Below are 10,261 nucleotides of genomic sequence, written 5' to 3' on the forward strand. Positions count from 1 at the left end.
CAAAAAGTCGAGTAAAAAGCGATAAGTTCGTTGTTTATGGCATCGTAGTTGCCTTTGCCGTATAAGCGTATTGTTTTTCTCCACGATTCTCGTTTCAGCAAGGTAAAGCTAAAGACTGCGTGGATTATTTTATGGTCGCTAATTTCGCGGAGGTAAGACATCGAAGATAGGCTATTTGGACTATTGGTTAGTATAAGATCTAAAACGCTGGCTGAGCCATGCGCAACGCGTGTTGGTTGTAACACAAGCTGACTTAAATTGAAGTTAAAACAGAGATCGAGGAAATCATTATCGGCTTTACTCAGTGATGAAGGCGGATTACTATGCCAATTTATGTGAGGGAAGTTAAAATCCCCAAAGAACAATATCTGAGCGTTAATGTATTTTGTCGTGAGTGTATTCAAGACGCAGCTAAGCTTTTCAATGAAGTCCGTATCTGTTCGCGGCGGGCGGTAGCATACACCAAGTAAGATAGTATGAGGAGAGGAACGGAAAAGTAGCCACAGTATTTCAAGATCACTGGGTGTATGAACAATGGTGCAAGGCAAGGTATCACTGACGGCAATGAGCACACCACCACCTCTGGAGTTCTGACGATCTTTGCGGAAAACATGAAAGCCTGGTAGGTCATCCATAACCTCTGCGTCGGATACGTCGGCAGTAAGCCATGTTTCGGTAAGTATTAACAAATTACACCCAGACGATAGGGCAATATTACATACAACGTCGCGTTTAGGAAGAAAACTCCGTATGTTAGTAAAAATTGCTGAAATAGCAGTGCTTGGGCGTATTGTTATCGAGCGCTGTGATGGCTGTCGATGATGTGGCAATTGCTATCTGATTTCTTTAACACGCTTCGCTGCGTCATCGTACATATACTTCGCGGATCCTATGTACAGGGTTTTATAACGTAGAGAAAAGGCGACAGCTTTCGCCTTTGCAAAAGCAAGAAGGTGTTTCCGGGCATTTTGTACTGCGCGGGAGTAGTCCTGACCAATTCTGCAGTTACTGCCTTTAAGCTTGGGTCCATTAGACAGGATTTTTTCTTTGGTTTTAAAGCGAGCAAATTTCGCAATTATGGGGCGGTTACGGCTAGTATTGTGGCGGCCGAGACGATGCGCACGCTCAATCTCGTCGGGATTCACAGTTAAGCCCAACTGATCTGAGCAAAGGCGAATGATTTTTTCTTGCAGTTATCCTGACCGCCCGCTTCTTTGCCCGTCCCGGCTGCTTCATCGGCGGTTATCATCGTGGTGCAAGTTGCTGGATCATCTACACGTGGTGAAGCTGCGACTGCGCGGTCACTTTGTGGCCTGTTGCTAGCATTCGACGATTTCGCCGCTGGAGGTCGCTGCCGTGAGAGCAAGCCCTATATATCTGCCAGCACCAGCACAGGCTCTTCACTGGCAGCAGTGGCATTGCACGAGCTACAAATTAAGCAGAGTTCCCTGTTCTTGCAAGCATTCTTTGAAGCTTTTTTCTGCATAGTTTCTATTTTTTTCAACTGCCGCTGCTGCCAAAAATTGCGTTCTGATTTGCATTTTATTTTTTCTGTGTCTGCAATTGTTTTTTTATCAAGAGTATTTACCATGCCAACTAATGCTCAACTCTAAAAAAAAAATTGAAGACCTTCAGGCTAAAATTAACAGCTTGGTTAACGACACATCTGAAAAGGTCTTCGGCAGGTTCTTACTCAAGCTGCAAAAATCGGGCATAGATGTTGCTGAACTAAAAAAAGAAGTTGTATCCCTACAATTGAGTGCAGAGCACTTGAACTTGTCGAGGACCTACGTAACCGAAATGTCACATTGGTAAATAAGAATAAACAGCTAAAAACTCAAAATGAGTTCCTCAGCCGCAAGGTTGAGGAACTGGAGCAATACTCGCGCATGAGCACTGTGGAGATCAAGGGCGTTCCCTGCTCTCAGGGGGAAGACTGCAGTGCAATAGTCAAAATGATAGGGGAGAAGGCTGGCTGTCCCATATTGCCTGTTGATCTCGACATTGTGCATCGCGTGCCAACACGGTCTAAAGATAAAATAAACATTATTGCGCGCTTCTGCTCTCGGACTAAGAAATCTGACTACATCAGTAAAGCACATAAAGCGATGCTCTGTGCTAGTGATCTTGGTATCACTGGTGGTACTAACACCCCTGTCTTTATCAATGATCATTTGACTCCAAGCAACAAGGTCCTCTTTTCCAAAGCCTTAACAATAAAAAAGGAAAAGAACTGGATGTTTTTCTGGACAGACAACTGTCAAATTAAAGCTAGAAAGACTACTAATAGCATAGTCCTGCACATTCGCGATGACTTCGATTTGACAAAAATAGACTAAGCCTGCGCAATGTGATCATTGTATCATTTTTGTCTCGCACCAACATGGATACTCTTATAGAACCAGACCATGTTAACTCATTCATAAGTGGATATAATTCTATCATTCCTTTCAATGCTAGGAGCCTGCGTAAACACTTCGATGAAATTCATGATCTACTTTCGTCATATAGTAACTCTTTTTCACTTATTGCCATAACAGAAACATGGTTATGAGTTGCTGGCAGAAATCTCTATTGCTTCCCAAATTATAACTCGGAATACTGTAACAGAATAACTAGCAGTTATGGTGGTGCGGCCATTTTTATATCTCCTGATCTTTCTTATAGGAGAAGACATGATTTTCACTTGCCTGTAACTAATTACGAATCAGTTTGGATTGAAATCACTAATTGCTCTTCATCTTGTGATCAGAGAGATTTCATATTTGGCTGCATTTACCGATCTCCCTCAACCTCAGTCAAAGATTTTTTTCTAATCTTGAAAATGTCCTACTTATCATTTCCCTTGAGCATTAAACTCCCATTTTAATGGGTGACATCAACATTAACTTACTCGATTGCACTTCACCTGTTGTTATTAGTTACACTAGTCTACTGCAAAGCTATAGATTTGAGTCTTTAAATGATGTTCCTACACGGCAAGTTCCCAGCGGTGCTGGGACCCTGATAGATCACGCTTTCTTCAACTCTCTAATACCTTCCCAGGTGAAAGTTCTCGACAGTGACATTACTGATCATTATCCTTTGCTTCTACGCTTCAATCGACAACTACGTCCTTGCACTCTTCCTCATTCCAAATATGTTCTGGATAAAGAGAGTTTCATAACTGCCGTAGAGGACTTAGATTGGACCGAGGTTAAATCTTGTAATGATCCCCAAAAAGTGTTTTCTAAATTTTTTTTCTTACTTATATTGCATATCCGAAAATTCACTTCCAGAAAGAAATGTAAAAAAAAATATTAGCATTTTCTCATAATCCGTGGATGTCTCAAAAGCTATTAGCTGCTTTACGTAGACGCGACAACCTCTACAAAAAAAACGAATAGTCAGCCGTTTAATACTAAGTTAATTGCCAGCTATAAAAAATTACGTAACGCTGTAAACAAGCACTTGAAAGCTGCGAAACGTTCCTTTCTAGAAGAAAAAATATAGCAAGGAGGTAATAATGCTAAACGAAAATGGGACACTATAAACTGCTTTCTAAACAGGAATTTTCGCCACCAAGTATCCAGAATTGTAATCGACAACATTGAACTTAACTCGCCTATCAACATGGCTGACGCTTTCTGTTCTACTTTTTTAGCGCTGACGCACCCTGTCCCACACAAATCACACCACTTAGACGCCTCCCTCATTCGTTTCGTTTTTTCCCTTTCCCACTACTCCTGAAGAAATACATAATGTCATAAAACATCTCAAATCTACCGGTGCAGGAATTGATGAAGTCCAGCCTGCTCATATAAAACTCATTTCGCCCCTAATTTCTGATATATTGTGTTTCATTACGAATTTGATATTCAAGACAGGCATATATCCTAAAGAGCTTAAACGCGGTAAAATTATCCCAGTTCATAAAAAAGGTGATAGGACATTGATTATAATTACCGACTCATTTGCATTCTGCCCTTTTTTGGTAAAGTTCTTGAGAAGTTGATTGGAGTACGCCTAACCAATTACCTTGATAGATTCAATATTCTGTCCCCTTGTCAGTTCGGCTTTCACAATCATTTCTCTACTGATCTAGCTCTCGTTCATCTAATCGATCAACTAAAAAAATTCATTGACGAAGGTTTATTTGCAGGATCAGTATTCATTGATCTAACAAAAGCATTCGACAGTTTAAATCACATCAGTCTCTTTAATAAACTTGAAGCGATCGGTGTATGTGGTCCTGCTTTAGCGTTACTAAAAAGCTACCTGCATAACCGCGTTCAACTTGTGTCTATTTCTAATGTATATTCTAAGGAATTATCTAGTAATATTGGTGTCCCTCAAGGATCCATTTTAGGACCGCTCCTGTTTTTAATTTATATAAATGATCTTCCTAACAGTCTGTCCTTCACTAATTCCATTTTGTATGCTGATGACACTACCATATTTACTTCTCACAAAAGCATTTCACTTCTCGTCGACAAGCTAAGCACTGACTTGAAAAATGTTTCAAGTTGGTGAAGTGCTAATTTGTTAACTATTAATGCAACCAAGACAAAATTTGTAGTATTTTCAACGCATCAAAATATTCAGCATCCTTTCCTTCGTTGACTTTTGGCTCGCACTCTATTTTTCCCAGTCCCTGCGCTTCTTTTCTTGGAATTGCTCTTGATTCTAGCTTGAAATACATAGATCATATTTCTGACATCAAAAAGAAAATAGCATACGGCATCCGCGCTCTGGTTAAAACTCGTCCATACTTCACACGTTCCACTTTACTGTCACTCTACTATTCATTCCTTCATTCTCATATTAATTATGGCATAATGTGTTGGGGTAACACCTATAACACTCATTTGATTTCCTTTCAAGTACTACAGAACCAATCCATAAGAATCCTTACTAACAGTTCACGTTTTTCTAACGGTAAATACCTACTTCATGATAACAACATTTTGACCATTTCAGAGCTCCTCAATTACAACTTAGGTATCATATTCTATAAATATATCACCAATTCACTACCTCCAATCTGCTTCTCATCTTCCGATCTTGTTGCTCATAGTAATACTAGATTTGCACGTAACAATAACGTCCTTTTGCCTAAGGTACTTACTAACTATGGCAAACTAACTGCTGAATTTTCATCTATAGCATTTTGAAACACAATACCATCTGTTATAAAAATGCTAGAAACTTGCATCACTACAAGAAAAAACTAAAATCACACATTATGCATGCCTAGTCTTACTGTTTTTTATCATAGGGCTACCTTGTTCAAATGTCCACTTGTTATGTATTACAACTTTTTGTATTATTTTTCAGTTATACTCTTCACATTATTCATTGATTCATTTGGTTTTCTTTTACGTTTGTTTTCCTTTGGTATGTATATTGTGACGATTCGAGATTGACGAGCACACAAAGCGCCTCAAACAAATACGATTTATCGATCGCAGGAAATGGACTGCAACGACTTCTTCGTCTTTTGCCCTCGGCCAAGGACACTCGCGCTGCTTCGTTGTCCTCACCACTGGCACATACGCGCGGTATTATTCCCCCTTAAAAAAAACGTCCCGATGTTAAACGTTTGAGAAGCAAGGCGAAACCAAAACTGCACAGCTAGTCACTGAAAGTAAGGCTTCATCCGAAGCTCGTGGACAATTTCTGGTGAATGTCTGCGCCGCTTTGAACACTGCACGCCGTCCGGAACAACCTCGTAGTTGACGTCACTGATGCGTCGCAGAGCCTTGTAGGGTCCGAAGTATCTTCGCAACAGCTGTTCGGAGAGCCAACGCTGACGAATAGGTGTCCAAACCCATACTTTGTCGTCCATGTTGTATATGACGGGTCTGTGCGGGAGGTTGTAATTTTTGGCATCGTCGTCTTGCTGTTTGGTGATTCGCAACCTGGCAAGTTGTCTGGCTTCTTCTGCTAGCTGGGTAAACTCTTCGACGTCCGTCTCATTGCCATCATTTTCATGAGGGAGCATTGCGTCTAACGTAGTCGTAACCTCGCGTCCGTAAAGGAGAATAAAGGGTGTCTTCCGAGTGCTCTCCTGACGAGCCGTGTTGTACGCGAACGTGACGTAGGGCAAAATGATGTCCCAGTTCTTGTTCTCTACATCTACGCACATGCTTATCATGTCAGCCAGTGTCTTGTTGAGGCATTCGGTGAGCCCGTTTGTCTGGGGATCATACGTCGTTGTCTTCCTGTGAGCTGTACCACTTAGTCGGAAAAGGGTGTCCAAAAGCTCGGCCATGAACGCAGTACCTCTGTCGGTGATGACTATTGCGGGAGCACCGTGTCTCAAGACGATGGCTTCGATGAAAAATTGCGCCGCTTCAGCTGTCGTTGCCCGTGGCAGAGCGCCTGTCTCCACGTATCGGGTCAGGTAATCCGTGGCGACGATTATCTACCTGTTTCCAGTGGCAGACTTTAGGAAGGGGCCCAGAAAATCCATGCCAATTTGTGCAAACGGTGTCGCCAGCACTTGGACAGGCTGCAGCAGGCCAGCTGGTTTGATGGATAGTGGCTTGCGGCGCTGGCAATCTAGACATGCCTGCACGTAAGTTTTGACAACTTCGGCAAGTCTTGGCCAGTAATAGTTCTGCCTTATCCTGGCCAATGTTCTTGCGTAACCCAAGTGACCAGCGGTAGGTTCGTCGTGACAGGCTTGCAGTACCTCACGGCGAAGCGAAGAAGGAACGCCGAGCAAGTAGCTGCTGCCGGTGTGTGAAAAGTTCCTCATATAAAGAACGTCATTTCGCAAGCAGTACGATGGCAGCCCTCTCACAAATAACTTCGGAACGCTATTCGTTCGCCCTTGTAGGTAATCTATAAGTGGTAGCAGCTCAGCATCGCCACGCTGCTGTTGAGAAAAGGCGGCAGTGTCCACAATTCCGAGAAACGCCGTGTCGTCATCGTAGTTGCCTGGGGATGCCGTCTCAACAGGAGACCGAGAAAGACAGTCGGCATTGGTGTGTCGTTTTCCCGACTTGTAGGCAACAGTAAAGTCAAATTCTTGGAGCCGAAGACTCCATCGTGCAAGGCGGCCAGACGGATCTTTCAAGTTGTCTAACCAACAGAGAGAGTGGTGATCGCTGATAACGGTGAATGGGCGGCCGTACAAATAAGGACGAAACTTCAGGACTGCCCATACCATTGCAAGACATTCTTTTTCCGTCGTAGTGTAATTAGCTTCAGCTCGGGACAGCGTCCTGCTGGCGTAGGCGATCACGGTTTCGTTGTTGTCCTTCGACTGTACGAGCACTGCTCCAAGACCCACATTACTAGCGTCTGTATGAAGTATTTTTGGCGCGTCTTCATCGAAGTGGGCCAGCACGGGGGGTGTTTGCATGCGCTGACGAAGCTCGTGAAATGCCTGCTGTTCGTCTTCGCCCCATGTGAAGGTGGTATCTTTCCAAGTAAGCTGTGCCAATGGCCATTCGATGCGCGAAAAATTAGCAATAAATTGCCAATAATAGGCACAGAGTGCTAAAAAACGTCGCACTGATTTTTGTCTGATGGCGTCGGAAGTTTGCCACGGCGGCAATTTTATCCGGGTCGGGTCGGATCCCTTGGCTGCTCACGACTTGACCGAGGAATTGAAGTTTGTGGAAGCCGAAGTGGCACTTTTCTGGTTTTAGAGTAAGACCGGCCAAGCGTATTGCTTCAAAAACTGTTTCGAGCCCTTGTAAGTGTTCCTCGAAAGTCGCCGAAAAGACAATCACGTCGTCGAGGTACATTGAGCAGGATTGCCACTTAAGTTCCGACAGAACCGTGTCCATGAGACGCTGGAATGTTACTGGCGCCGAACACAAACCGAAAGGAAGAACCTGAAATTCATAAAGTCCATCGGGCGTAACAAAGGCGGTCTTCTCACGATCTCTCTCATCCACTTCAATTTGCCAGTAGCTGCTTTTAAAGTCCATAGACGAAAAGTAGCGTGCGTTTCGTAGTCTATCCAATGAATCATCAATACGCGGCAGAGGGTAGACGTCCTTCTTTGTGATCTGATTAAGCTTACGGTAGTCGACGCAGAAACGCAAGCTACCATCCTTCTTTTTGACGAGTACTACAGGTGATGCCCAAGGACTGTTAGATGGCCGAATAACACCATCTTCTAGCATCGTTTTCACCTGTTTTTTAATTGCCTCACGCTCCTTTGGGGCGACTCGATAAGGATTTTGCCGGATAAGTCTGGCGTCGGAATCCGTGATGATGCGGTGTTTCGTCAGTGCCGTTTGACCAACTCTTGATGTGGATGAGAAGCAGCCATGAAACTTGTTGATCAGCGTGAGAAGGCGGTCTCGCTCAATAGGAGATAACATTGAACCAACGTCGACAGGTGTAGGTGTAGTGATAGTAGACGCTGCTGCTTTCTCTACTAAATGACAATTTTCTGTTTGCGAGAGTTTGTCAAAATAGGCAATAGCCGTGCCTTTAACAATGTGTCGGCGTTCTCTGCTGAAATTTGTCAATAGTAGTTCAGCGCATCCGTCAATAACAGTGATGACAGCCCTGGCAACAGAAATGCCGCTAGTGAATGCGAGCTCCTTGATGTGTTCAGCGATGCCAGTACCGTTTCGTAACTTGTCACAGTGCACGGATACGAGGGAACGACTTCGTGGCGGCAGTATAACGTCGTCATCGGCAATACGGAAGCGAGGTGGCTGGTGTTCCTCATCTGTAGCAGCCTCAGAGCTTACAGTGAACGTTACGCTTCTGTCACGGATGTCAATCACAGCCCCGTACTCGCGCAAGAAATCCATTTCCAATATGAGCTGTTTACAGCACTCGTGAAGAATGACGAGGGTGGCGACAAAGGTGGAACCAGCGATGTAGAGTCGGGCCGTGCACTTTCCAACCGGTGTCATCAACTGACCTCCTGCAGTTCTTATATTGGGTCCCTGCCATAGCATCTTGACCTTCCTTAGTCTGTCGGCTAGCTGCAGGCTTATTATAGAAAAGTGGGAGCCGGTGTCCACAAGAGCCGTCACTTGGTGGCTGTCAATGTGAACGACGAGGTCAGCGCTGATAACGTCGGTTACGTCGGCAGTTGTTCTATTCGTCGGATTAGTCGTTGCTGTCGTCGTCTTCAGCATCAGTGGCTTCGAGCTGTCATATGTCTGCAATAGCGGCTGTTCGAAAGTTGGATTATTGGCAACCCCACCCCCCGTGGTCGCTGCGTCTAGTTTCCCGTCGCGGGCTAGGGGACCTGCCTCTGGTGACGTCGGCAAAACTGCGGATATTAGGTGAAGTGCCCCACGCAGGAGATGGAGAACGTGACCCGGGCCTCATTGGATTCTGCGGCGGTGTGTTCATAGGAGTGTCATTGTTCATGCGTCGATCGTCGTACGTAGCGTAATCATGGTAGCGAGGAAATATTGAGTACTGAGCCTCGCGTTAACGGCAAACTCTGTAAACGTGCCCGGCTTCGCCACAATGAAAGCATACCGGTCGACGGTCAGTGGTGCGCCACAAATCGGTTTTCTGACGCTGGTAGGTGAATGGGGACTCACTATTGAACTACATTGTGGGCTTCACATTTTGGCTAAATGGCATTCGTCTTGTCGGTGACATTGGTGCGGTTGGGAAAGTCGTCGGCGGTGACATCGGCTGTGTTTGCAGGGTTGGTGGTGGTCCAGTCTTTGGAGTCTGCTGTGCTGAAGGCGCGACAACGGGGCGTCGGACTGCATCAGCATAAGTAAAATGTCGTCGCACACCATTATAGCTGGATGAAGAGAGAGCCTGGAGGACCTCATCCCGGACAACATCGGCGACAAAAGACAATGCCGGCGTCGGTTCAGTTGCTGGAATTAAACCAAGCTGCCGAAGCTTCTCCCTCAAAATCTCCCGGATGACTTCCCGCAGAGGCCTGTCGTTGTCGCAGAAGCTTGCCGCAGTCGTAACAGCTAGGGCTACTCGCTCGAACGTTGACCGGGTTCTGCTGGCGGTACCGTTCTGTAGGGCCCGTTCAATAGCTGTGGCTTCTTTTGTGAACTCAGCTAGTGTGGTTGGCGGATTTCTCACAAGCCCAACAAACAGTTGGTCCTTCACGCCTCGCATTAGATACCGCAGCTTCCTGTCTTTCGGCATCTCGGGATCTGCCCTGCCGAAAAGACGGGTCATGTCGTCGGCGAACATAGCGACGCTCTCATTTCGTTTTTGAATTCGAGCTTCCAATAGACGTTTCGCCTTCTCCTTTCTGTCAAGACTACTAAAGGTGTCAATCAGCTGGTTGCGGAAGTCATCCCACGTAGCCATG

This window comes from Rhipicephalus microplus, unplaced genomic scaffold, assembly GCF_043290135.1.
Source record: "Rhipicephalus microplus isolate Deutch F79 unplaced genomic scaffold, USDA_Rmic scaffold_12, whole genome shotgun sequence".
Lineage (NCBI taxonomy): Eukaryota > Metazoa > Arthropoda > Arachnida > Ixodida > Ixodidae > Rhipicephalus > Rhipicephalus microplus.